This window comes from Caretta caretta, chromosome 13 (genome assembly GCF_965140235.1).
Source record: "Caretta caretta isolate rCarCar2 chromosome 13, rCarCar1.hap1, whole genome shotgun sequence".
NCBI lineage: Eukaryota > Metazoa > Chordata > Testudines > Cheloniidae > Caretta > Caretta caretta.
This window is the reverse complement of record NC_134218.1, coordinates 28,707,394-28,734,595: the sequence shown is the minus strand read 5'-3', so window position 1 is coordinate 28,734,595 and position 27,202 is coordinate 28,707,394. Positions and strand designations below refer to the sequence as shown.

Here is a 27,202-nt window from a genome sequence, read left to right as displayed (position 1 = left end):
AGGCTTCTCCTTGCCTCCTGTGGAGAGTATCAATGAAAGAAAGTCTGTGGCAGAAAACTGTCCCTATGTCTGTCTTCTCTTCCCCACACCTGAAGCCTGTCTAATTCAACAGGGAAGATTACCATCTGATGTCTATTATGTTGTCTCAATAAACTTTAGTCTCCAGGGTTGTAATGCCTGCACCTTTCATTAGTGCTAAAATTCCCCTTCCTTTCCCCCAACAAAAAGCCCATCCTTCTGGAAAGAAAAGCATGAACTGCTACAAGTAATGATAGGTTTCAGAGTAGCAGCCGTGTTAGCCTGTATCTGCAAAAAGAAAAGGAGTACTTGTGGCACCTTAGAGACTAACAGATTTATTTGAGCATAAGCTTTTGTGTAGCTCACGAAAACTTATGCTCAAATAAACTGGTTAGTCTCTAAGGTGCCACAAGTACTCCTTTTCTTTTTGCAAGTAATGAGTTATTCTTCAGCTGAACTTTGTTCTATAAATCAGCCTTTAAGTTATAAGCAGAGACACGAGATCAGTGGGCAGAGAACCCTGCATCCTTTTAGGGCTCAGAGTCTAGCTTTTCCCTTGAATGTACAGAATTCTGGAAAATTTGAGACTTCATTTAAAAATAGCCCTCACCCTTCTGGTTGTAAGGATGCTTTAAACCGTGTGCTACTGGCATGACTGAAACTGAACAGTGACATAGTAACACTGTTTGAAACATCTCATTCCACCCAAAAAATCATCTAATTGGGATGGTGCCAGGTTTCAGAACTAGCTGGCAATTTAAAATGTTGATATTAGCCATTTTTCTGTGGATCATCTCAGAAGGAACTGTCTAAAGCAGGTATGTACCTGATGTTCCATTAATTTAAAACAGTGCTGTAGATGAACACTGCTGCTGCTTTTAAAGACCATCTAAGCTAGTCTTTGTTAAAGTAAATCAATAAAAAACCCCAATAAAGGGCCAGTTCTGCTGTCTCTAATGTCTCCCTTTCTCCTTCTGGTATCTGGGGACTCTGTTGTAATAGCAAATGCCTCCAAATATATCACCTGGGGCCAATGTAGCTCTTGTATGTGTTTGCCCAGCCATTTCTAATGCACTCAATTACTGTAACGTCTAGGTGCAGATCTTGTGGTGGATCTCACCCCACTGTCCCCCATGGACAGCAGTTGCAGGGCCTGGGATGCTGAGCAGGACATGCTGGGATGATCTACGCTCCCAGATGGACAATGGACAACTTCATAACGTGACACCTTTTGCAGCCTACTTCTCCTCTCCCCCACCCTGCCCAAACTGTTGCCATCTCTGCTGTGGGGCCTCCTGGTTGTTGGGGTGGGGGAAGAGACTGATCTCAGGGCTCTGAAACTCTTGTGATGGGAAGGAGAGTGGTCCTGTGAAGAAAGTGCCGTTGGGAGAGCCTCTGCTCCCCACACCCTGTGATTCCCTGTAATGAGCCACATGAAGCATTTATTGCTATTCCTATTGCTGCTATAACAGCATCCCTCCATCGTGATAGTAATGACAAGTATTTATAGAGCACCTCACTGAACGGTGGACACTTTACAGGAGTCTTGGGAGGCAACTGGTGGCTTTTTCTCTCCTTAGGTCATCTTCTGGGCATTGCCAGCTGGCCTTCCTCCCCATGCCAGATCTTTAGGGAGTTACCAAAGGGGCCCCGAGCCCCCCTCTCTCCAAGCTCAGAGCAGGCTGTATAATTTTCAGGGGCAGAGCTGCTGCAAGACTAAGGGTGAGGCGTGGCTAGCGCACTGAGCTTGCAGAACTCCAGTCCCACCTTCCAGGGTCTGGGCCCAGGCTCTACCACTGCACCATGCTCGTACGCAGGCCTGTCAGATACAAAATGCTGGATTCCTGCATTGCAACCTTGGAGAAGCTGTGGGTTTTCCATAGAACTCGTTCCAACAGCAGTGAGCGCAATGCCTGCCCTTACCCTATTTCTTAAGATGTTCAGTGACCCATTTATCTTATGTTATCTAGTATTAAGACATAACTTAAGAAACAATACATATTTCCTAGATTTGGGACTCCAAGCTCACTGACTCTTGTTGCCAAAATTCCACAGAGATATCAGCATCTTGATTAGATGCTGTTCAAAGACAGAGATGCTTAAAAGCCATGTGGGCTCTCCTTTCCCTGAGGCCAGACCTCCTTGGAGCTAATGAAGGTTACGTGGGCCTGGCAATGAGAATGTACTCCAGTGGCTGTTTCTTGGTACCAAATCTTCAGTAGTCTCTGTGGTTACGCTGCAAACTAGATTTTCCGGAACGCTTATCTAGAACTTCTTGTTATCTAAAGCAGTCGTGGCTCCAGATATAGGGAGTTTCAATAAAACGATGTCTGAGTAAGTGTGTGTGTGTGTGTGTGTGTGTGTACGTGCGTGCATGCGTGTGCACACTCACATGTGTGAGGAGCCCAAGAGCCAGGGTGTGGGGTGCTTTAGCTGAATGCTAAAACACCATGGAGCCCAATGCCTCCCAGGATTTCCACCACTGTCCTGGCTCCTCTGTTCAAGGAACCCGGCCAGCAGCCTTTCAGGTCTGCAGCCAGGGTCTTCCCTCCCCCTTATCCATAGCTTTGTTGGGGACCAAGAAACTGTTGGATATTCGGGACTCTATAGGGTTTTTGTTAGGGAGGGGAAAAAGTGTTCAAGGTGGTTGGCTCCCTGATGGGCCACACTCGGGCAGGTGACTGGGTTTATCTTGTGACATCACTCCAATGTCTGACATTTCTAGCTCAGAAACAATAACTTGTGCTAAGCTTGTCTTATCTGTGGACATGTTTTTCTAATTAAAGACAAAGCTCAGTAAATATTTTTTAAATGATTGAATTGCCAAAGTATGAAATACACATGTTGGAAGTCAGACACACTGAATACCATGTGCGATTTCCCATAGCCCTCCATTAGAGAAGGTTAGTGTGATGCAGATCTTAGAGCTGTGGATGACAGGTTTATCTGGGATGATTGGCAAAGATTTATAAACTAAGAGGAGATTTACTTTACACACACCTCTCTCCCTCTCCCCAGTTCCACCCTGTCTCAGAAATAGGAAATTGGGATCACATTAAAGTCCTAATTGGTTTGGCTCCAGCAAAGGTTTGGCGGCTGCCAAATAGTTAATTTATTGTGTGAGAGTTTGGCCATGTGTTGAGAGGCAAATTTGCTTTAAGCAAGGGATCTTTTGTAAACTGAACATCTATTCATTCAGCAGGCTCTGTTTACAAGTGAGCTCTGAGCAGGCCCCAGGAGAAACAGGCCTGTTTTACATAACAATCAGAACACAACAGGGCCCATGGACTCCAACACAGCAGGAGAAGGGAAGAGAGAAGGTTTGGGTCTTTCGAGCCCTGTGATGAGCTGAATCAATGGATGCAGGGTTTGTCCTCTCTTCGTGTGTTAGAAAAGCTTTGGAAATACTTGGGCGAAACAGTTTAAAGGGGTTTTTAGTATGACATTAATTTTAAGTCTCTAAAATGTTTGTCTTCATGAAGGTAGGGGAAGCTCTGAGGAGAAAGTTTTGGAAAGAGAAGCAGCCTAGTGCTGTCACCTCTAGCACAACCAGGTGGGGAGACCTACAGGGTCCTTAGTTTTATTTTCCTTTATGTTATGAGGAAGGGTAAACTGGAATGCACTTTTATCTGGCTGGCTTTCTGTAGCCCTGCAGGACCTTGCTTTGTTCTTGATCCCGGTACCCTGTGAGATCGAGATCACTCTTGCTGGTGATAATTTTTCATGTTAGATTTGTTATCTCTGGCTCTTTTCTCTTGGGTCTGGTGAATCTAGTAAGGTTTGACTCATGTGAACTTGTGTGGGAAGCAGTCTCAGGCTGTCACATTGGCTTTAACTATAAACCGCTCTTATTTAGACTATCATCTTTGTTTGGTGTTCTTGAAATGGAAGTTGCATGTAGTGGACAGGATATTGCAGACTGAGATGCAGTATCTCAGCATGGCTTTGGACTTGGCATATGGTTTGAAGAAGCTGATAGGGACTAAATCATGGCTGTAATAAAAATTATCTTTAATTTATCACTGACAGTTAAATAACTAACTTTGTGTTAGGGACCCGCTTCCAGCTAAGAGGAAACAATGGTATTACTGAGGTGCCCAATGGCACCCTTATTGTCAATTGTCATTTCCATTACAAAATTGAGATCTTAAGGTTCAATATTTTGGCCATTTAATTTTCAGCTGTGAAATGTTCCATGCATGCTAACTACAAGGCAAGAGCTCAGAGGGGGATTTTAGGTGCTTAGCCCTGAGAAGGAATTTGTTCTTGTGCCTTCAGATATTTCAGAGTGCTGAGCGTTTAGGAGAAATTGGTAGGTGGTTGCAGCACACTCTCAGCAATACTTTTCCTTCTGTAACTTCCATCTGCTCCTCAAGCAACTTCCTTAGCTGTGCTAAAATCCATTAAGTCCTATTTATGATCCAAAGGCAAATACAATACAACCATTGATTTGTTTATGTAAATGTAACCTTTCTCCTGATAATTGTAATAATTCTGAAGACACCTAATGATAGTACAAAGTCAGTAAAGGTGTATTTTATGTATGTATCAAACACTTCCAGTGGAAACATGATCATTGTCACAACTGAGTGTTAATCAATTTGTGTGTGTGTGGGGGGGGGGAGTTGCAGAGGCATCAGTTCAACAAACAATATTAGATCAAGCCGAACCTCTTTGTACCAAAGCTGCTTCTGCCTGGGGCTGCCACATGCTATTCTGACACACAGACTAACACATTCAGCATGTGGCACCCTCCGTTTGCCAGTTTTACTGTTGAGATGATGGCAGGTTCAGGCAGCATTAACTGCTTTGTACAGACGAGTTGCGTGGGTGTTGGAGCAAACAATAAGGATTGTTTTATAGAGCATCTTTTCATCCCAAAGGATCCTAAAGAGTGTAAAATCTTGTCCAGGAAACTCTTCTGCACCCACCACTCTGGGGTTAACTACAGTAATTGTTTCATAGCACACAACAGTACCTAACAGTTTAGGCAGGAAGCGAAGAGGAATACTGTATCCAGTTGCAGAACAAAATAGAATTAATATCAGGATTTGCCTCAAATAGCAGAACTGTCTTCATTCCAGCTTTGCCCAAGTTGGATGAAAGTTTTCTCTCCATTGTCTTTTCTTTGTTTTAAATAACATCGTACTTAAATCAAGTCCTTCTTAATGTAATGATTAAAAGTAGCAAATTTTAGCCAGAAATTCTTATGAGCTCCTACCACCCGCTGTGTTTGCAGTTCAGATTACTTTACCTGGGAGAGCTGTTGACCTTCCGACACCAATGGCCCAGCCTTTACTCTTTAAGCTGGTTAACTGCCTAGTTTGTATTCCACAATGTGCTTGAAAACTCCACCACCTTCATGAAACTGTTACATTCTCACTTTCAGAGATGCTTGGACCAGGAACCATTAAAAAGCAGTTAAACTAGCTTGGGGTCATGTGCCTCAGTGTAAACACCTGCCTCCTGTTTGGGTACTGTGGCTCAGGAAGGCAGCAGTGGCTGGAAGGTGAGTGTGGATCTGTGGAGGGGAATATATAATATATTGTTTGTTTGTTTTTTAGAAGTAGCCTACTTATCAATAACTGCAGTCCTCCATTATGGAGTAACTTTGTTGGAAGTAAACAGTGGCTGGGATGGTTAGAATATGGAACCGCCTTTCTGTCTGCATAAGCTTAGCATGCCAGTGGTTTGAATCTGCAGACCAGAACTCCTTTCCAACTGGCTACATTTACCAGGATGACTGCACCATCCATAAATGGGGGTGCATCCGTGCTTTTTGCACCTGTTTTGTAACACAGCAGTACAATATGCAGGGCATCCAAGTAATTTATACCCCAGCAAACACATCCTGGCATTGGGAACATGAGTTTCCATCTCATTAAGCTACTGGCAAAGCCTTGGTAATTCCAGTCACTGGTACAGTAGAGGAATTATCCCCCCAACACTGCTAGTTCTGTCAGTCCAGAAAATCACTGTTTATTCTCACCAGTTGTGTGTTTACAGTTGAGGGAAGGAGAGATTGTGCTGAAACCATTGTGAACTGTTGCTTCAGTGTGGTCTGCTTTAGTGTTCTTGTTATAAGAACAAAGGGTTTTTTAAATACACATATATAATAGAGGATTTAGATGCATTGAATATAGCTCGGGGGATCTATACCTAGGTTATAATGTTAAATTTGTTTGGAATCTATGGTTTTTAAATGCAACAGATTGCACTGATATTAAAGCTTACAGAGGCTAGATTGCTTAGCAGTTTATGGAGCCATTCATTTCTAGATCGACTGCAGCCCAGGTTGGTATTGGCAAAGTTATTACCATCTGACAGCTGTTTGTTGGCCTGTGTGAAATGAGTTGTTGGTTTCAGTCCATTCCTAGCAGACAGGTGTCCATATCACAGTTGGTCCCTTTTTGGCAGACTCACTAGAGATGCCAGGGATTAAATAGACCATGGAGACCGGGCTCTCAGGCTCCTAGAAGTGAGCCTCTCCAAGTAAGAGGTGAGGCATATTGATGGAAGAGTGGTATGCTTGTGTTGTGGGGGTTTTTTTGTGGTGAGGATGCAAGGGAAGTTTGCACTGCTTGTGGTTTTGCAGGTTTCAAAATATTTTGTGTACAGAAAAGAGAATCATGTACCCGTGGCCCTGTGTTTCATTACACAACTCGTAATAGTCTTATACAAAATACACTTTGGAGGTTTGTATTGCAGCCTTAATGAGAAAGGTCCATAAAGGAGAGGTCTTGCAGGTCTTTCATGAAAATCTCTGCACTTCATGAAATGCTCTGCTGTTTCTTCATTAAAACAGGATTATCTACTTGAGATTATCCATTCCACATGGGTTGGGCAAGCAGCACTCTTCCATTTTCATGTTAAAGTCCTCTAGGCTACAGACAGCCATTGTAAATCGGCTGAGGTAAGGAAGAGTTTTTAGTATCCAGGAGGCTGAGCAATGCAGAGTTTTGGAAATGTGACTTGAGATGAGAGGAGCTTTTATAAGTGTCAGTTCAATTATGTTTGACTTTTGGACCCATGGGACAGATTTGTGGGTTGTCTTTGCAAACGGCATCTTCAGCAATTCTTAACATTCAAGAGTCCTGTCTCAGAGATTCCTTCTGGCCTTCACTAATCACTTTTTTTTTTTTTAATCTAAACCTTAGAGAAAGAGTTCAGAGTTTTTCTAGACATGACACCAAGCAAATCAGTCAGGCAAATAGCTTCCATTTGCATAGAGATCTTCTGTATGGTGACCCCTCAAGCTTCTTTTGAAATGATGCCCTCAACCAGATTATTATGGTTGTCCTTGTTACACCCAAACATAGCATTGGCCACTGCAAAACTTTATCCCACTTCTAATGTAAGTTTATTGCATCTGATCCAGTTTCATAAAACTTAAATTCTAGTAAAGGTTCATCTCACTTGGGAAATACCTTTCACATCATCTTTTCCATATTTGGGCTGGGCAGGCTGAGAGAACTCACCCCTGTATATATGAGTACAGTATCTTTTCACCATTCTATACACCATGTCTGCAGTCGCAGTATGAACATCCTGTTTGCTTCCGTGGAAGCTTACGGGGAGTGGTCACGGTGGTGGTGAAGGTAGAAGTATCAATACATGTGGCAATCAGATTAATTACATAGTATCTTAGTTGTAATAAGAATTTGGACTCTTTAGGTCCTTTTTGAACTACTTTATTGTCCAAGCTGCAGGACCAAGTTGCACACAGGCGTAATTGGCCAACATATGAAAAATGGAGGTACTCCTTTGTTACAATGGACATGCCTTTGACATTTTCTCTAGATTTATAAACAAATAAAATAGAGCATATGTAAGGCTCTAGGTGCCTCTGCCATAAATTATAAAAACAAATAAAAACGTACATCACCAAAACTCCCCTCCCTTCTGCACATCTACCCCCAGTCAAAACCCACCCTGTTTTGTAGTATGTGTCTTGCAATGTGCGCTGCAGGCTAGCAGTCCTGGGCTATTTTAGATGTGGGGGAGCTTTTTCCAGAACTGAGGTCCCCTTTGGAGAATGCTCTAATGCCAGTCCCATCTCTTTTAAGTTATTGGGGTCCAGCTGGTGTGCCTCTGCTGATTGTGTGCATCAGTACAGCTGGAGGAGAGAGCCATTTAGGGCTTTATTGATCAAAACCAACACTTCATCTAATGTCTGAAAAACCAACAGGCAGCCAGTGCAGATCATGGAGCACAGGTGTCATGCACTGTCACCTGGAAGCATAACTTAATAGTGCAGAAAGCAGCAGCCTGCCTATCTTAAATTTCTGGATTGATTTAAAGTGTTAACCCCAGGTAGCAATTCTGAGGTGACAAAGACAAGGATAACAGTTGCCAGATCCACATCCAAAAGAAGCATTTACAATTATCTAGCCAGGCGCAGGTGGTAAAATGCTTTCCTGGACATTAATGCTGTATGATCATTTGTGTACCAACCCAACCCCCAGATTACACTCATGCATTACAGTTGATAGCATCTCACCCTTGATCAAATATAGTGAAAATACGCTAGCTGTATCTTCCAGTTGCTTCCAGCATCAACTCACTGTCATCTGGACTGAGTTTCAACCTGTTTCCTCTCCTCTATGCTCATTCTCCCTGGGACAGTGGGCCTGACACTTAACAGCTGTCCAGGTCAAGAATATTTTTTCTGTCTGACTTTCAAATTTAATATGTGGGCCATTAAGAAACATTTTCTTATTGATGATTAATGGATCTTGATACTTTACATTTGTGTGAAATTTGCGTTTTTAAAAAAATTATGGTTTAGGGTTGGCAAAAAACCGACCACATGAGACTCCAAGGACTTCATTGTTTTTGCTGAACTGTCAATCAAAAGCTAAGCAAATGTAAGTGACCCTTGTTCAATATAAAAATCTATGTGCCAAATTTCAGATCAGTGGCGTTTGAAATGGCCAACATTTTAAGTGACCAAATAGGATTCACAGTCAAAATGCTGATATGGCCTTAACGACATCAGTACTATAGGGAGCTGTTATAACTCTTATCTGCTTTTAAAGCACAAGGCATGGATGTGAAAGGCCAGGTGTTTGCCTTTAACTGCAGCTGCACCATCTGAGCAAACAGGTGGAGATGCTCAGGGTAGTCAGCAAAACGCAGCTGATAAAAGTTAAGAAGACATCTAATGTGCTATTTTACATGAGTAAAATGGACCTCAAGTGGAATCACGTGCAATTAAACACAGCTTTACCTTAACATAGGTGTTGGCTGGACACAGGATTAATAAAATGAACAAAAAATAATGTATGTTTCAGATGTGTTTGTTCTCTCTGGGCAGCAAAGCTGTCAAATCAAACCAGCCATTTCAAAAACTGTTTGTGGGTCACTGAACTTTGGGCAGTTATGCCTACTTCACAGGACTCTTAATGCCAAACCCTGCACGTTACTGAGAATGTTGTACTTTAGAATTGATGTTTTTTGCCGTCTCCCTTGAGGTCAATTATGTTTCATTTAAATTAATGATTAAATTGAAAAAGATTGCATTTTTAAAATTGTTTTTTGTGTGAATTGGCCTGTTGGAATTTTCCATGGAACTATTTTGTAGGCAAACCCTGATTAACTTGAATCCCTGCACAAACTTTTGACAAACTGTTTAAACTAAACATAAAACCTCTGTAGAAGTCCTCTGATCTACAGTAGTGTGATGTTGTAATTCAGCAGATGTTTTTGTAATGTAAATGAAAATTCTACTCTTTGAATGGTCCTCTTAAAGGCTTGTACGTGTACATTTATTATTTATTGTTATTGCAGTAGTACCTGCAGGCCATGGTCTGAGCCCCATTGGGTGAGGCACTATGCAAACAGGTAGCTAACTATAAGTTAGTCCCTGGCTCAAAGTGAAAAGGAGTACTTGTGGCACTTTAGAGACTAACCAATTTATTTGAGCATAAGCTTTCGTGAGCTACAGCTCACTTCATCGGATGCATACTGTGGAAAGTGTAGAAGATCTTTTTATATACGCACAAAGCATGAAAAAATACTTCCTCCCACCCCACTCTCCTGCTGGTAATAGCTTATCTAAAGTGATCACTCTCCTTGCAATGTGTATGTTAATCAAGTTGGGCCATTTCCAGCACAAATCCAGGTTTTCTCACTCCCGCCTCCTCCCCCCCCCCCCCCACACACACACACCCCCTCAAGAATGCTCAGGCATTCTTACAACTACAGTACCCACCTGCGGAAGTGAAGAAACAGATTGATAGAGCCAGAAGAGTTCCCAGAAGTCACCTACTACAGGACAGGCCTAACAAAGAAAATAACAGAACGCCACTAGCCGTCACCTTCAGCCCCCAACTAAAACCCCTCCAACGCATTATTAAGGATCTACAACCTATCCTGAAGGATGACCCAACACTCTCACAAATCTTGGGAGACAGGCCAGTCCTTGCCTACAGACAGCCCCCCAACCTGAAGCAAATACTCACCAGCAACCACATACCACACAACAGAACCACTAACCCAGGAACCTATCCTTGCAACAAAGCCCATTGCCAACTGTGTCCACATATCTATTTAGGGGACACCATCACAGGGCCTAATAACATCAGCCACACTATCAGAGGCTCGTTCACCTGCACATCCACCAATGTGATATATGCCATCATGTGCCGGCAATGCCCCTCTGCCATGTACATTGGTCAAACTGGACAGTCTCTACGTAAAAGAATAAATGGACACAAATCAGATGTCAAGAATTATAACATTCATAAACCAGTCGGAGAACACTTCAATCTCTCTGGTCACGCGATTACAGACATGAAAGTTGCGATATTACAACAAAAAAACTTCAAATCCAGACTCCAGCGAGAGACTGCTGAATTGGAATTAATTTGCAAATTGGATACAATTAACTTAAGCTTGAATAGAGACTGGGAGTGGCTAAGTCATTATGCAAGGTAACCTATTTCCCCTTGTTTTTTCCTACTCCCCCCTCCTCGGACGTTCTTGTTAAGCCCTGGATTTGTGCTGGAAATGGCCCACCTTGATTATCATACACATTGTAAGGATGAATGCATCCGATGAAGTGAGCTGTAGCTCACGAAAGCTCATGCTCAAATAAATTGGTTAGTCTCTAAGGTGCCACAAGTACTCCTTTTCTTTTTGTATTATGATGATAAGGTACATTACTAATTAGTTCTATGTTGTGGTGTTGAGAATAAAACCCTATGCTTTTAATTAGAAAACGTGCATTTCTATGATGGACATATTCATGGCAGTGGGGCATTTTCCATTAATGAGGTATTTTTGATGGAAAAGTAATTTTTGAAAGCTTTGAGTATGATTTATTCCTTTGTATTTATTGATAACTCCACAAGGGACGTCACTATTTATTTGATGTGGCCAGGCGCTCATCTACCATGGTGGTGGGCAGCAGTATAAAACCCTAAAATAGACAGGTCAGCTTAATCCTCTGTCAGGAATAAGCAAAGCCAAAACACACAGATTTACACTGAAAAGTGCCAGGCTTGGAGTTTTGCTGATACTCACTGCACTTCCCTATTTGAACTGGACCCATGCTTTCTAGGTAGCTACTGATGGTTAGCATTGGTGTAGTTCTTAAGTTTGTAATGGAAGGTGGGTTGGTGTGTTCTGTCAGCATACACTTGATTTCAGATGTTTCTCCTGTGGCACTGGCTTAATATTAGTTTTTAAGACCTAACACAACATGTAAGGGAAGTTACAGTGCATAATATGTTTGTCCAATGAAATAAATTCACAGCGAGTAATGCTACTGTATTTACGGTGTTAACTTAAGTTGCAGTTTTACTCTGAAAAGTTGTCTGTATAAAAATGGCCCCATGCTACATAGCAAATCTGCCCTTGTGTGAGTATTCAGTCATATCTGCTCACTTTAGTGACTAAAACAGTTTTTTTCTGCTTTTTCCTCCTGTTCACCCTGCTGAGCCAGCACACCTAAGGGAACGAGCTGGAGTTGATATCTTTCTTGTGTATCCTCAACGGAATTGTTTATTAAATTCTAGAGACAAAGGTGGGGGAGGTAATATCTTTTATTGGACCAACTTCTGTTGGGGTGAGAGACAAGCTTGCTGTCTTACACAGAGCTGCTCTTCTTCTTCAGGTGACCCTCAGTCCCATCATAATTTTTTGTCTGTGAATTTTAAGAGCTTAGACTATTTTTGCTCAGCGTAGCAATCCAAGAGCTCACTTAGGAGAAGCACTTCTCACCAAACTTGTAGGAATGCTAATATTGTTCCTGGAAACTTGTAATCGTGAACCTCCTCGTGACATACTTCATGGTGCTGGAAGAAAGCCTCATTTGTGACAAAAGGTGAAGGTAAAGATTTTCAAACATGTTGGCGTGGAAGTTGGGCTCCTAAATCCATATTTAGGGGTTTACAGATTTAAGTGGCCCAATTTTCAGAGGGTACTGAGCAAGGTGAAGGGCTGCTGCTGCTGCTGCTTGGGGCACCTTTGCAAAATGAGGCAACCTTTTCTTTAGTTTTCTTAGTATGGATTTTGGAGCCTAACTTTAGGTCCCTAGACTTGGCATAAATTTTGTCCTGAGGTAAGTTTGTTCATGATATAATAATAGTATCACATTTTTCTTTAGCAGATCGCGAAGTGCTTGACAAAGGAAGTCAGTGTCATTATTGCCATTTTACAGATGGGGAAACTGAGGCACAGAGTGACGCAGTGACTTGCTCAAGGTCAGCCAGCAGGTCAGTGTCAGAGCTGGGAGGAGAACCCAGGTCTCACAAATCCCAGTCTGGTGATCTCTCCACTAGACCACATTGCCTCCTTAAAACAGTGCAGAATCAGGAAAAAATAACTTTGCTGGGCAGGATTTAGAACATAACAACGGCCATACTGGGTCAGACCAAAGGTCCATCTACCCAGTATCCTGTCTTTCAGCAGTGGCCAATGCCAGGTGCCCCAGAGGGAATGAACAGCACAGGTAATCATCAAGTGATCCATCCGCTGTCGCTCATTCCTAGCTTCTGGCAAACAGAGGCTAGGGACACCATCCCTGCCCATCCTGGCTAATAGCCATTGATGGACCTATCCTCCATGAACTTATGTAATTCTTTTTTGAATTCTGTTATAGTGTTGGCCTTCACAACATCCTCTGGCTAGGAGTTTCACAGGTTGACTGTGCGTTGTGTGAAAAACTATTCTTTGCTGTGTTTGCAACCCAAACACTGAAGCTACTGGGTAGTGAGAGCCAGACTGGACCTGGGCTGACTGCCAAGATACAAGTAGTTGCTCTTGAAGATCCCACTAAGTGCTTATCTGCATCTTTAGGTTCCTAAATACCTTTAAAAATTGGCCTTTTGTACTTAGGGAGCCGCCAGTTTTTGCTCTGAGCCATAGTGCCGTGTCTGCTGCTGCATCACTATCCCAAGCAATGCTGCCCAAAAGCTATTGACTCTTCATGGCGCAGCCCGACATTGTTCGAGAAGGAGCAATGATGAGGGCTGCCGCTGCCTATCAATAATGGGGATATTTGAACAAGCAAGCAGTTAGCCATACTTCTCCCCAGTTCCTTCCTTCTCCCACTCCTTCTCCGTGCTCCCCCAGACAAAGATCCCAGCTGGCTGGGCTGGCAGGCTGCAGAGGAACAGCCTCCTGGGTCCCTCCCTCTCTCCTTTGGTTTATTGATTGAGGTGTATGCTTTTGGAGATGCAATGAGCGTTTGAGGCAGGGAATGAAGGGTATGGGGAGGTAGCTGAACTTGGCGTAAATGTGTCGGGGATGAAAGGAGTAGAATGAGTTTATTTTGGGGACAAGTGATTGATGGGGTTCTGTATGTCTAAGGAATAGCTGGGGAGTTGAGGGTAGAATTTGCAGGGATGATGGAATTTCGGGAAGGAAGAGAAGAACTTCACAAAGGAGAGAAACAGGATGGCAAAGGAAGGAAAGCGAAAAGATGCTGAAAATGTGCAGGAGAGACACCAAGAAGGAAGGAAAATTAGGAGCAAAGGGCAGTGTGAAGGGAAGAGCAAATGAAAGGGAGACGCTGGAATTTACAATCTTAAAAGTTACAAGTTGGTGGGAGAACAAACACTTGCAATAAGTTGTGCATCAACTAATATCTTTGCATGTTCCAACACCACAGCATGGCTGAAATCCGACCATTCTTTGTCTGACCTCCACTCTTTTCCCCTGGCCATTCTGGTTTTTGATTGGCTTCCTGTACTAAGTGAAACCACAACCTTTCAAACTCCTCCAGGCAGAATGAAAGGCACATGGCATCAGTGTAAGAGGAGCCCCTTGCAGTCTACTGTGCTTGGGTGGGCGTGCTGGTTCTTTCGTAAACTAATAGCTCCCAGCAGTGCTGCTAAATCAGACTTCATGGAGCCAAGAGCTGAGAGCTTGGAATACCACTGCAGGCACAAAAGGTCTGTCTCTTTTCCAACTGCCACCATTTGTTATGAGGCTAATGATCCAGAGGCCCAATTGACAACAAGAGCAGGCTGCCAAAGATTGCCTTTGGGAGGAAAAAGTTCACATTTAGATAAAAACAAAACCGAAAGTTAAGTCACCCTTTATTTTTTGTCTTTGATCAGGGAGGGGCATGAGAGAATTCCATTCAGCATTACATCTGCAAAACTAACAAAAGTTTGGCAACAATCGGCATTCTTATTTATATTACTTCATTGGAAAGTGCTACTTCAAATCCGTTAGTTGGTGGTTTGCAGTGCAGTGTTGGTCACAATTTTATAGCTTCTGGGTGCACTGCAAAATAGTCTTTTAAAGAGAGGTTGTGGTTTGGGTTAGAAACTTGGGTTTTAAAACTCAAGTTATCGGGTTAGTGACTGCTGTAGTCTGCCATGAAAGCAAACCTGGACTAGATGACCTATTGAGGTCCCTTCCAGCCCTACATTTCTATGATTTCCTTCTGTGCCTCTCCAGTACCATAACATATTTAGGCACTGTAATCATGCAGAGGTAGTAAGGTACATGGGGAAGCAGCCACTTGATAGCAGATATTATTCAACTAAAATTTTGGGGTTTTTTTAATGCAATTTCAAAAGAAAACCAACAATATTATTTCTGTGTAATGCTTGTGAATAAGAAATAGAAACCCATGTTGAGGGGTTAAAAACCTCTATTAAAATAGAGATGTGATGACAAAGAAACAAAACAAGCTATTGGCTGGGTTGGGAAAAGTATCAGCCTTTAAGGAATAAAGTAATGATAGAGGGAAGTACAATACCAGGAAGTAAACTGCCTCTGTGGGACAGTATGTTTCACAGCATACTTGAGGTGTTTGGGATCCATCACATTCATTTTATTGTGAATGTTATTTCTACAACAAGAGAGAATTCAGCAAATCACAGCATTGAAAATTCCTGCTTCAGTAGATTTTTAACAGTCTCTGCTACTGTTTTCCTAGATCTTCCGCTCTTGTGGGGAGGGGGAGGGGCTAAGGTTTGAATAATTGTTTGGGGCGGGGTTCAAAGTGAATTGAGGGATGCTTCTAACAAGTCCTGTATATCCCAAGGATGTGCAAAAGAAGAGTGATGTGACTGAACATGGAAACAGGCTTTCAAAACTCTCTAAATGTGAATGCACAGTCATTTCAACCTGTGAGACAGGACTTGTGGGCACAAAGGGACACAAAAGATTGAAGCCCTTTAAATACATAGCCCAAAATGTCAAAGATTTTCAGTGTGGTTTATAAGAGAGTAATGCTGGAGGGTTTTTGAAGTGACTGAGTGTGGTGATTGAGTTTGCCAGAAAAAGATTTCAACCAGTTTACATTCCAAAGGTGGTAAATATTCCTAATCATCCTGACTGAGATGACTAGTTAAGAAAGATAAGAGTTGCAGAAATGGGAGTTATGAGGATATATATCTTTTTAATGAACACCTGAAGTTGAACGAATCCAGAATCTTGTATCTTTTCATCCTGCCACTTGGAAAATATTGTTGTTACAGAGCTATTGAACTAACTGTTTAAATTTAATCCTCTGCAGGCTGGGTTTTACTCTTTCCAAATAGGATTACTCATATTTTCCATATTTCAGTGTTTGGTTTAAATACCCGTGACGGCTACAGGGACTTGGATTTCTGGTCAGGGCAAGGGTGTTAGATTTAGAAAAAGTTCCTTTTGTTGGAAAGGATACAAAATTCTCAGGTATTTTTTTTCTTCACTTGTGAGGTAGAGTGGCAACAATGAACAGGTAACCTTTCCTTCCATTTTTCTCATGTGGAAAACATTATCTGTACAAATTCAGTAGACTGCATTGTAGTAAGTGTCTGTCTGCTTAATTCATTGCTCTTGAACTTTCATTCCCAACTCACTTCTTAGCCCACCTTGCTGTTAAATGAAATTCCTTGCATCCCCAGTTCAAACTTTGAAATAAGTTGACATCACCTGGTGTATATTCTCCACCTACCAGACTGCGGGGGGTGGGGTGGTGAGAGCTTGGGATCTTGCAGCGGGGTGGTGGGGTAGGGGCTTCTGCCCAGCGGGGAGAGGGGTATCAAGGCTTCAGCTTCACAGGGCACACCTGCCGGGGCTTTGGGCTTCCACAGCAGTGGGGCTGAAGCCCCGACAGGTGCAACCCTGTCTCTCGAACTTCTGAAGATTGTCTTATGTGGTTCAGAGGGTCAGTAAGTTTGGTCACTCCTGACATAGTAAAACCAAATGGTAAAACCCTGACTGCTTAGTCCATGTAAATAATCAACATTAATTGCACTGGTACCAACAGGTGGCCAGCCTGTTATGGTAGACAAGCCTGCTAACAGAATCGGCCATGTGCTGGTTTAAACAATGAACTTGTTGAAACAGGTATGTTTAAGTGTACTGAATTTACTGCACACCAAGAGATCTAATCTCCAGTCAGTGCACCTGAGACAATGGCTTCCGTGTAGCACTCTTGCGAACTTGAATGAGCATTATCCACGTTTCCCCCCAGACAGCAATAGGCAGTGAGCTTCCCCTGAACCTTCAAAAGCATCCAAGTCTGCTGTCCCTTCCTGGATCTAGTGGCTTTCATATAAGGAATAAAAGGGGCAACCAAACGTTTGACTTTCCTGCCAAACTTGGAGACTAGAAGCGGAGAAGGATTCCAGTTGGTTTCCATCGCATTCCATTTAGCATGAATTTACAGTTTCCATTTACCCTGACAAATGACTTTGGCTGCCCTGGTACTTTTGGATTTATTTTCTATGCAGTGGAAAGTGGGGAGCTTAAAACGGTAAATACTTTCCATGGTTGCCATGAATAAATGTGAGGTGTCTTTCCAAGATAGGAGCCCAGAAAGCAAAAAATAAAGCCACGGTGCATCATGAAATATGTGAGGAATGTAATAGAAGTTAAAGCACGTTCAGATTTTCTCTGTTTGCCGGGGAAATGGACTGTGATAGGCATAAAAATTCCACTGGAAACTGGAAAAATTCTCCAGATTTCTCTGCTTTCCCAGAAACCACAGCTAGCAGCATATATCAATAGTCTGCAGTGTTCAAGCTTTGTTTTCATAGTTCTTTCCATGGAACGTTCCCATGTGAAGAAAGTAGAACCAGATTAATGCACAGAGACGGGGAGAGCAATTTTCCTAGCCGCTGCATGCAGTATTAGTTCTTTCCATGGTGGTGTCCGCGCACAGTATCAACATCTGGGTTGCAGAATCCTTAGCGATGGCTGCTGTCAGAACAAGCTAGCTAGTTGCCTGTTTTAACTAGGGATCCTTCTTGATGTCTGTCAATTTACATGGTTTATTTTTTCTTGTTGGTAGGTCTTGTCTTTATATTTTTTCCTTCTGCTGGCAAAGGCGCAGGGAGTGGATGGTTAGCTTAGCAGAAAATTTGATTCAAGAAACCTGCTCCAGAGAAATACCACCATAGTTGAAGGATTTGCTTTGTTTCTCAGTTGCTGAGCTTTTGTAGTAAGGAGTCACCGATAACTTATTTTGAAATACTTTCCTCTGTAAAGAAAAGTAAACGATACAAAACCATTCCCTTTTGGTCTAGTGAATGGAATACTGAGCAAGGGGTTTGGAGATGGGTTGCATTGATGGGCTATGTGACCATGGGCAAGTCACGTAAGACTTGATCCAAAGCTCATGGAAGTCAATGGAAAGACTCCTGTTGACTTCAGCAGGCTTTGGATGAGGCCTCTAATCAAGGTTCACTCGCCTTTGTAAAGTGATTGATAGCTATAGATTAAAAAACATCCATATAAGTGCATATTTTTCTTTATTACAGTGATGCCTCTTTCTGTCGCAATGGGTATATCTACGCTGCAAATAAAAACCCGTGACTGGCCTGTGCCAGCTGACTTGGGTTCCCAGGGCTTGGGCTGAAGGGCTGTTTTGTTGCAGTGTAGGCTTCCTGGTTTGGGCTGCAGCCTGAGCTCTGGGACCCTCCCACCTCAAAGGGTCCTAGAGCCCGGGCTCCATCCCAAACTCGGACGTCTACACAGCAATGAAACAGCCCCACAGCTTGAGTCCAACGAGCCTGAGTCAGCTGGCATGGGCCAGCCACAGGTGTCTAGTTGCTGTGTAGACAGACCCTATGAGGCTACTCAGTGCAGTGCATTTCTGTTCACCTTCATGAGAAGTGGGTATGTCTCTTCTCTTGTTTTGACACAGGCAAGTAAAGTAACATTTTAAATTCTCTTTTAAATTTGGTAAAGGGTGGGAAAATTTTCCTAATAGCTCTGTAACGCTGAATTAATATATCTGTAAACTGCTTTTAACATCCTTGATGTCTCTGATTTTTCTCCACTTAAAAACTATTTTCAGGGTTGTGAAAATAAGGGGAAAGATTTGTTTTGCCGCTGAGTGACAATTGACTGCTACAACAAAAGTTAGTGCTCTCAAAGGCATTCTTGCATATAACGACTTGAAATAAAATTTTGTAGGCCATTGGGGTTTTGTTTTTTTTTCTTTAAAAATACCTAAGAATAAGTTGTTTGGGGGGAATCCTCAACAATTCATGTGCCTGTTGACAAAGTAGTTTTCTTCTGATGGCTCCTCAGAAGCTTTCTGCCATTGATGGGGTGGTATCATGAAGTGCCCTTGCTATCAGAGTAGCTTTCTGTCATTTTAATAACACTGGTACGACACATCCAATCAAAGCCACTAGTACAACAAGGATTTGAAAAACTTGTGTATACTGCAGTGTGCTTCTTTGCACAGAGTATGGATGTGGTCCCAATCACACACCTCAAGGTGTGGGTATCTTAGTCGCCCATGGTTATACTCTGAAAAGTGGCTCTCTTAAAAAGGCACTGTGAGGCTTCATATTTGTATCCAAATGACTTGAGCGACTTTGCTCATGTTACAAGAAAAAAGATGTTTGACCAGATCCATCTGGGCAGTGTGTCCATATTACACTGCAACATGTGGGGAATCTGATTGTAGAGCTGGTATATTTGGCCCTGGGAGGATCATGCCACCACATGGGGGACTTCTACGGTCATAGAGCCTCCTCTGCTACACCCTCACCCTGCTGCCAGCATATGGGGTTGACTAGAGGAAAGATGATGTGGCTTGGACTTTCTTGTGCTGTGTCTGTTCCTGACTGCAGTTTTGGCCTCTTGGGGCCGTTTGCAGCCAGAGTTAAAGCAGTCTATGCCTGTTCTAATTTATACTTGGGAACTAGCTGTATGTACAGCAGAATTGGGTGGAAATCAAGAGCAAGCTCTATGCCATCTTTTTGTATTCTCCGCCTCCCCCGCCCCGCCCTTTAATCTGTGCTCCTTAGCAGTAGCTGACAATAGTCTGGCCTGTTTCTTTTAATGCTATATCCTGCAAACTCACTTTGAGTTCTGGAAACTGAGATGGGTTCTTTGGCTTATGCACGGTAACCAATAACAAGGGATTTTGCAGATGGAACCTAGTTGACAAAGCAAAAAAAAATAAAAAATAAAATAAAAATAAAAAAAATATTCAGTTCTCTCTCTCAGAGCTGGGCTAGCTACCAGGACTTAAAGGAAAAGCTTTTTTTGTCACAAAACAAAGATATGAATCTGAACCACAGAGCACATCTGTTGAGTAAGGTGCCATTCTTATACAGTCATGCTTCTGACTGTATAAGGATGGTGAGATGCCCCCAGGGCCTCTGAATTTGGGGGAATACATTTGCACCGCAACAATAATAAAACAATATTTAACAGTTTTTGTGAAACTGTTGCATTAATATTTTCCCGGTTTCCCTAATTGTGTTGTTTAGTCCTTGGACTGAACTAGCTGTCCGCAGCTGTTGCAAATTGACTTTTCCCCTGGTGGTGTTTGGGACTGCAGGCCAAAACATGAGGAAAATAGTTCTTAAATTTTAAAATTTTGGTTTTTTTATCTTTTTTGTCTGCATAACTAAGATGCACTTTTTTTCTCTCTTGTTTTGTGAAATATTGAGAGCCTCAGTATTTTGCATGTGCTTTGTAAAAGGCGATAAACACACCCAAAACCCTAACTTTTTCAAATGAAACCTCTCATGAACAGATCAGTACTTCACCTGCTTTAATCTCTCCGATGTAAACTGTTTTACAGAACAGTTGCATAGCTGTAGGGGACTGATTGCAAATGTAAACTCTGGTTCAATTTCTTTGGGGCAGAAAGGCTAAATGTGTCAGCTCTCCAAGTGATACCCTCCCCTAGCCGTTGGAATGAATCACGTCGTTCAGATGTACTATACTAATAACAAGCATAGTTGAAAGTGAACTCTCTTGCAAAGGGAAACTATTGTAAAGGGACACTTAGGTTTACTAATTTCCATTTGAACCCTTTCTTCTCAAGGAAACTGAAATTTTAACATCATTTTGTTATAGCTAACTTTCTTATTGATGCACTGACACCTTGGTTGTCACTTCATGGGACATAGAGATCTGAGAATAGGCTGAAACTAGTGCCCCCTCTGCTGGCTGGTTGACTGACTGTAGAGCACAAATAAATAGAGGCTTTGGGGATATTTGAACAGACCTTTTTTTTTTTTTTTTTTTTTTTAGTTAAATATAGAAAACAATCCCCACCAACTAAGTTTAAGAGGGGTGAAGCCTTGTGATTGAATGACTTCATATGTTATTTAGGAGGAAATTCTCCTTTGTGAGCAGACACCCCATTACCATGTTCTGACAGAGTGCTGCCCAAAGGGAAGGATGGCACACATGTTGGGTCCTGTAAATCCTGATTGTGGCTCTGTGGGCTGAAACTCCAAAGCTGAAGACAGAAGCATGTGTGAGTCCAGGGTGCTGTTATTACTGAGTTGGTAGGGGGCACGCTCAAGTGACTGGAGTTCTTTCCCTCAGTACCTCTAACCCCACCCTTGCTGCTTAGGAAGGACTAGCTCCCTCTCCCACAGAGCACTGTTTTAACCTTTACTTTAAAAGCTCCTCCTCTCCCTCCCTATCCCCTTGTATTCCACCCTCCCAAGAGAAATGAGGCGTTCTTGACTTGACTTGGGAATGATGAGAAACAGGGCAAATTGGGGATGAAGAGGGAGATGAGACACTGAAGTGGCCTTGTCTGTTGTGAGCCTGGGGCTGTGGGTTTCTGAGGACCAGTAACCAAACAAAGCACTGGGAATTTAATAACTGAGAACCACCCTTACCAGTTTTGGGTCAGTAATTGGCCAGCATCCCTGGGTTCTAATTGTCTGAGGCCATTCATTTTCTGTATAAGTTCCAGTAGCCTGGGGCCTGTTCCTGCAAGTATTTTTATCATACATAGTACTCTCTGCCTGGAGTAGTCCCATTGCACGATTGGCCCTTAGATATCATTGTGGTAGAATCATGCAGTAAAATTCTCAGGGAAGCTAAATAACTATCTACCATCCATCATCAGCCACCTCTGCCATATTTGTGCCAAAGATCTTCAGAGAATTACATCTTAATCAGGATTTCCCCTTTTTTAAGTCAGCATTTGGTAGTCTTGGCAATGTTGGGCTTTACATTGTCATTAGGTGCTGGGAGTTTTGTTGAGCTGCCTAGCTTTCAGACAAATAGATGGGAAACTTTCAGTGTTGCCCACAGGATTTTTAAAAGGGCCATGTTACATGTTTGAACCTGCACAGCTCAAGGAAGTCCCCAGAGGCAGTGTGGTGGTGCGGTCACCTCTTTCCTCCTTCAAGGAGCTGAAGCAGTGTGGAACTCAAGCAGGGACCCTTGTATGTGGGGCACTGGCTGTGGAAGTGAACTGTGCAACCCCTAGTTCCCAGCATCTGGCTCCATGTGTGAAGCACTGGTGCAATGTGATCACTGTAGTTGCTGCCGGCTGAGGTCTGTTGTTGTCCAAGGTGTATGTTGGTGAGTGGCTACAGCAAAGTGAGAATCCTGGCAGAGGTGCTTACCTGTTGCAGAGCTATCATGTCTAAGGCTATGCTTACGCTTAGTGGTAGATAGGCACAGCTGTAGCGCTTCAGTGTAGATACCTACTGCAGTTATGATTGGGGTTCCCCTCTTGCTGTAGTAAATCTACTCCCTGAGAGGCAATGGCTAGGTAAACAGAAGAATTCTTCCTTTGAACAAGTGCTGTCTACACTGGGGGGTTAGGTCAGTTTGGGGTGGTGGATTTTTCACATCCCTGAGCGACATAGTTGGGTCAATCTAATTTTTTCTAGTGTAGACCAGCCCAAAATACTTTACGGAAACACTCCAAGTTGGTTGTGTCCAATGGCTTTCTTCTATGAGCTTCCTTGGTGACTGCTAAAAAAAAGATTTATCCCATGAATCCATTATACATAGCACTAAACAATAAGGCATGTTTTTCTTTAACAGTTCACCTCCTCTGTGATTAGTATGTTACGTATTTAATCACTCCCCCTCTGAGTTTTCCAACCCTGGTTATATATTCTTGCACCATGAGAATAGTATCTTCTTATTGCTTCTAATTGTTAACACATGCCAGCTTTGCAATTTTGCAAACTGGGACTGAAATTTGAAGGCTGTTTACACGAAAGATTTACATGTACTAGGAAACCTTCAGAAAATTAATCTGTTTACCAAACAGTTTATCCAAATCCAGGTTTTAAAACTGAGTGCTAAAATTAAGGCTCTCTTCAGCACTACAGGCTGCCTACGAGAATAATTTACAACAGGCATTCTCCACAAACAAGAGCTGTGTAAGCATGAAGGCGTAAAGGATTTTGGAAGGGTCAGTCCAGTTGAACGTCCAATAGTCTTATCCTTTGAAGCCCCTCTTCACGGGGAGCTAGCATGGATTGTTGTAGCGCAGTATCAATGTTATTGTCAGCCATAAACAAATTATGGGTATTTAACAAGTTAATGTCAAAGTGGCTGAGAGTCACTGGTAGGTGTGTGCTTAGTGACATCAGCTGGCAAGGAGCCCTGGTAACAGAGAGAGAGAGAGAGAGAGAGAAAGAAGGGAGGGTGTGTGTCTATATCTGGGTATTCTGGCGAGGTAAAGAGCTGGTCTGTTTGGCTGGACCTTCCCATCTGGGATCCATCTGTGTTTCCCTGGGATCGGACAGGCGGCTCTAGTCAGTGAGAAATCGCAGATGTGAGAGAGCTGACACATGTCCAGCTAATGAAAGAAGGAAGGCTGGTCTGAGGCTGTGCTCGAAGATTAAGAGCAAAAAAAGAGGAGCATTTTATTTATGTCGAAGAAATTAGGTGAATTCTACAGCAGCTGGTTGGTTGTAACCTGGATATTTCGGGTAAGCAATATTTTTAAATTTGATTTAAAAACATTTTTTAAGAGGTTTAGCTGTGGGGTTTTTTTGTTTTTTGTTATGCTGTTTTGCTGTGTGCTAATTTTTAAGAGTAGAAACATTTTTCTGTTCTGTGGATCAGTTGAACCTTGAGCTCAGATCGTGTGAGAGGGTGTATGTCTGTGTATGTGAACCCTTACATATGCAGTGCTTTGCAATGTCGCCCTCCCCTCTCTAACCATCTCATCTCGTTTAGACTGCAGTGGTTCTGCTGGTAAAAACTTCAATAGATGAGCTGATTTGGTGCGTGGATTATGCAGCTAAAAAAATAGTAAACTATTTTTCTAAGGAGAACTGCGTTAGAGCTTTCTGTTCTTTACATTGCGATGGAAGGGTTTGGTTTTCCTGGGTAGAAGGCTAGCATTGAGCATTTCCTTGTCTAATGGGAAATGGAAAAGTGGGAGGATTTTTTTAATGCAATGTGTTTTTCATTGTGGTAAGCTATATTCTCAGTTTTGCAAAATCATATTTTATAAACTGAGATTTATAATATAGGAGTAAATTTATAGGGTTGTGTCTCCTCCATCAGCTCCCAAATGTTCTTAATTTTAATGCTTCCCCCCCACACACGCATTTTTTCTCTGCATTGTGCGAGAGAATGCTACCTTTTTGTCTTTATACTCTCAAAAGCAGCTATTGATGCTACCAACATTTAAATACCTCATTTCAGTTTTGTGATGTAGTAACATCTCGCTTTGCTGTTAAAATTTATATTGCAAGGCTACTGTACGTTGGATTCCATTTTATTCTACTGGATTTCCCAATCTTGCATATACATCTTAAACCTGCTTTTTGTTTTCCTTTTTTTTGCAAAGGTTCAGCAGTTTTAAAAAGGTTCCTCTGATCCATCAGGGCATACTACTGTAAAAATTATACCGTTGAACACCCGGTGAGCTATTGACACTGGGGCTGAATGTTTGTGTATTCCACTAACAATTATTGGCTCTCTTTTTGCATCACTAAACTCCAGAGCTACTGCATTTATAATCCATTGTGTTCCCCTTATGCTCATCCATGAAATGCTGCCCAGTTGCACCAAATATACCAGAATCCACACTTAAGTTCTGAAGGCTAAAAGTGAGGGTGGGAAACCTTGCTACAGAATCATAGATGGAAAATATTTGTTGGGTTATCTACTACATCTCCCTGCCAGTGCAGGACTATTCCCTATTGTACACTTACTAGTGCTTTGTCCAAGCTAGTTTTTAAACCTGTCAAGTGTCAGGGCTTCCCTTGGGAGAATTGTTCCACAGCCTGATAGAGCTCACTGGCAGCAAGTTTATCCTGCTAGTCAGCCTAAATGTCCCTATTCTTAGTCTCATTTCATTATTCTTACTTACATGCTCTTACCATCTTAAATAATTTTCTTTCTCTTGAGTTTGCAAACATTCACTGGGTGTAGGCTGTTTCCGTATGCTTTGCAAGCCAACACCTTGGCTGATGAAAGTGACTCTGCACATGGGCATCTAAACCTTGCTGTTTGTCTCTTGATTTCCAACACCTAGGAAGTAGCTGTGAAAGCATACTGGGCAATGCTGTGCAAATTAACATCCCAGAACATGCCAGAATGAAGGAAGAATGTCACAAACCATACAAGCGTGTGCAAATTCCTAACAGTGAAGTTTCATGTTATGTTTTATTTGCATCAGTGTGTGTGCTATTTCTGGTACAGTTGGGTAGCTTCAGCTATGATGGTATTGAAGACCTGCAGAATTTGCCAGAGTTAATGCTGTCACTCATTGAAATGACTTTACTCCATTTAAGACTTGATCCTGCAGTCACTATGCAAGCAAACTCCCAGTTAAGTTATCAGGAGTTTTGCCTATGTTTGGACTGCACAATTGGGCTATTAGTCTTTATTTTAAACAACTAGCCTGCCAAATTCATGTTCGAGTTCTGCAGAAGACTGAGTCCTGAGAAAGAGAAGAAGAGATTAGAACAATACTGCAGGATGTTCAGGGAACATTTGGGGGAAAAAGTGCTTAGAACAGAGGTAACATCTAGCTATGTTTTTTTTTTTTTTGTTTAACACCCACGGGTTGTCCAGAATTATATGGATAATCATTATAGATATATAGGAATGGGAGAGTGCATGGATAAAATAGGATCTGGTCAAACTATTCAGCTGTTCAAAAGAAGTGAAAGTTCATGACTTTGTATTAGTCTACTTAGGACCTTGCATTCTGCCACCCTCAAGAAGAAGCATCGCCTCACTATTTCCACAACTGCTAAGAACTAATTCTGCCACATTTCAGAGTAACAGCCGTGTTAGACTGTATTCGCAAAAAAAAAAAAAGGAGTACTTGTGGCACCTTAGAGACTAACCAATTTATTTGAGCATAAGCTTTCGTGAGCTACAGCTCATTTCATCGGATGCATACTGTGGAAAATACAGAAGATGTTTGTTTTTATGCACACAAATCATGAAAAAATGGGTGTTTATCACTACAAAAGGTTTTCTCTCCCCCATCTCACTCTCCTGCTGGTAATAGCTTATATAAAGTGATCACTCTCCTGGATTTGTGCTGGAAATGGCCCACCTTGATTATCATACACATTGTAAGGAGAGTGATCACTTTACATAAGCTATTACCAGCAGGAGAGTGGGGTGGGGGGAGAGAAAACCTTTTGTAGTCATAAACACCCATTTTTTCATGATTTGTGTGCATAAAAACAAACATCTTCTGTATTTTCCACAGTATGCATCCGATGAAGTGAGCTGTGGCTCACGAAAGCTTATGCTCAAATAAATTGGTTAATTCTGTCACACTAACTCACATTTAGTTTATTTGGAAGTAGTGGTGGTGTAGCCGTGTCAGTCCCAGGATATTAGAGAGAAAAGGTGGGTGAGGTATAATATCTTTTAGTGGACCAACTTCTCTTGGTGAGAGAGAGAAGCTTTTGAGCTTACACACGGACCTGTTGGAATCAGTGGTAGCTCTGGTTTTTCTGAACACCGCTATACTGAAAGACATCAGCAAATTGGAGCTGAAATCAGAAAATGATGCAAAATTAAGGATCTTGAAGGGCTGATTTGTGTGAGAAGGTTAAGAGAACTAAGCATGTGTAGCGTGATTGGATGATGACTAAGGGAAATATAACCAAAACCGAGTACTAGAAGGCTGTAACCACAGAAAGGGAGTGGAATTGCTCAGAGTGGGCCAGTGGGGTATTGCTAAGAGTAAGAGATTAATTAGAGCACATCTTAAATTGACTACAGGGATACATTCTTAATCTGAAGAGTATTCCTAGACTGGAATAGTCTTCCTAGAGGAATGATGGAAGCACCATCACATGGGTCATTTAAAACTGGAAAAAACAAATACAAGTGCAATTTCTCTATGAGTAGCGATTATGGAAAAGTGTTATCTTCTTGCTTCACATACCTGCTTGGTGTATTTGAATTGTGTCTGCTAATAGTGCTGAGGGCCTGATCCAGTGCCCACTGAAGTCTGTGAAAAACTCCCATCTATTTCAATGGGTTTTAGATGGGGCTCTAATTTTACAGG

General features: G+C 42.2%; 1 protein-coding gene across 3 annotated transcripts in view; it reads left to right on the top strand.

The window, feature by feature from the left end:
* The window catches only part of CBFA2T2 (CBFA2/RUNX1 partner transcriptional co-repressor 2), a 98,035-nt gene that overhangs the window by 9,719 nt on the left and 61,114 nt on the right, over positions 1-27,202 (top strand). The window contains exon 1 of one of the 3 annotated variants that reach the window (XM_048819884.2): positions 23,333-23,639. The exons of the other annotated variants lie outside the window; for them this stretch is intronic. The gene's annotated coding sequence lies outside the window, so the exon portion shown is untranslated. Of the gene's footprint in view, positions 1-23,332; positions 23,640-27,202 lie in introns of those variants that run through there. 3 annotated transcript variants of the gene reach the window in all.